Raw genomic sequence first — 2248 nt, forward strand, 5'->3', positions numbered from 1 at the left:
ACTCCGATATCTCGCGAACGGGTTGACGAGCTCGAGAAATTCCTGTTGCATCTGAAAGTAGAAACTCGCCCGATTAAAAAGGTATGTGCATTTTTCCCCTAGGGCTTTGTAGTTACTGGTTTCGAGTATCAGACTTGCGAAAATTTTGATGGTTTCTCAAGCATTCCTTAAATTCAAACTCCCATACCTCGCGAACGGATTGGCGAACTCGATTATTTCCTGTTGCATCTGAAAGTAGAAAGTCTACCGATTACAGTGGTGTGTGTGCTTTTCCCCTAGGTCATTCCAGTTATTCGTTTCTAGCATCAGAATTTCGAAAATTATGATGGTTTCTCAACCATTCCTTAAATTCAAACTCCCATATCTCGCGAACGGATTGACGGACTCGAGAAATTCCTGTTACATCTGAAAGTAGAAAGTCGCCCGATTACAAGGGTATGTGTATTTTTCCCCTAAGCCTTTGTAGTTATTGGTTTCGAGTATCAGACTTGCGAAAATTTTGATGGTTTCTCAACCGTTCCTTAACTTCAAACTTCCATGTCTCGCGAACGGATTGACGAACTCGAAGCATTCCTGTTGCATCTAAAAGCAGAAACTCGCCCGATTACAACGGTATTTGTATTTTTGCCCTAGGCCATAGTAGTTATTGGTTTCGAGTATCAGACTTGCGAAAATTTTGATGGTTTCTCAACCATTCCTTAACTTCAAACTCCGTTACCTCGGGAACGGATTGGCGAACTCGATTATTTCCTGTTGCATCTGAAAGTAGAAAGTCTACCGATTACAGTGGTGTGTGTACTTTTCCCCTAGGTCATTCCAGTTATTCGTTTCTAGCATCAGAATTGCGAAAATTATGATGGTTTCTCAACCATTCCTTAACTTCAAACTCCCATATCTCGCGAACGGATTGACGAACTCGAGAAATTCCTATTGCATCTGAAACCAGAAACTCGCCCGATTACAAAGGTATGTGTATTTTTCCCCTAGGCCATAGTAGTTATTGGTTTCGAGTATCAGACTTCCGAAAATTGTGATGGTCTCACAACCATTCCTTAACTTCAAACTCCGATACCTCGCGAACGGATCGGCGAACTCGAGAAATTCCTGTTGCATTTGAAAGTAGAAACTGGCCCGATTACAATGGTTTGTGTACTTTTCCCCTAGGCCGTTCCAGTTATTCGTTTCTAGCATCAGAATTGCGAAAATTTTGATGGTTTCTCAAGCATGCCTTAACTTCAAACTCCCATATCTCGCGAACGGATTGACGAACTCGAGAAATTCCTATTGCATCTGAAACCAGAAACTCGTCCGATTACAACGGTATGTGTATTTTTGCCCTAGGCCATAGTAGTTATTGGTTTTTAGCATCAGAATTGCGAAAATTTTGATGGTTTCTCAACCATTCCTTAACTTCAAACTCCCATATCTCGCGAACGGATTGACGAACTCGAGAAATTCCTGTTGCATCTGAAAGTAGAAACTCGCCCGATTACAAAGGTATGTGTATTTTTCCCAAGGCCATAGTAGTTATTGGTTTCGAGTATCAGACTTCCGAATATTGTAATGGTCTCACAACCATTCCTTAACTTCAAACTCCGATACCTCGCGAACGAATCGGCGAACTCGAGAAATTCCTGTTGCATTTGAAAGTAGAAACTGGCCCGATTACAATGGTTTGTGTACTTTTCCCCTAGTCCGTTCCAGTTATTGGTTTCGAGAATCAGACTTGCGAAAATATTGATGGTTTCTCAACCATTCCTTAACTTCAAACTCCCGTATCTCGCGAACGGATTGACGAGCTCGACAAATTCCTGTTGCATCTGAAAGTATAAACTCGCCCGACTAGAAAGGTATGTGTATTTTTGCCCTAGGCCATAGTAGTTATTGGTTTCCAGTATCAGACTTGCGAAAATTTTGATGGTTTCTCAACCATTCCTTAACTTCAAACTCCGATACCTCGCGAACGGATTGTCGAACTCGAGAAGTTCCTGTCGCCTCTGAAAGTAGAATCTTGGCCGATTACAATGGTGTGTGTACTTTTCCCCTAGGTCATTCGAGTTATTCGTTTCTAGCATCAGAATTGCGAAAATTTTGATTGTTTCTCAACCATTCCGTAACTTCAAACTCCCATATCTCGCGAACGGATTGACGAACTCGAGAAATTCCTGTTACATCTGAAAGTAGAAACTCGCCCGATTTCAACGGTATGTGTCTTTTTGCCCTAGGCCATAGTAGTTATTGGTTTCGA

This window comes from Ptiloglossa arizonensis, unplaced genomic scaffold, assembly GCF_051014685.1.
Source record: "Ptiloglossa arizonensis isolate GNS036 unplaced genomic scaffold, iyPtiAriz1_principal scaffold0027, whole genome shotgun sequence".
In the NCBI taxonomy this organism is placed as follows: domain Eukaryota; kingdom Metazoa; phylum Arthropoda; class Insecta; order Hymenoptera; family Colletidae; genus Ptiloglossa; species Ptiloglossa arizonensis.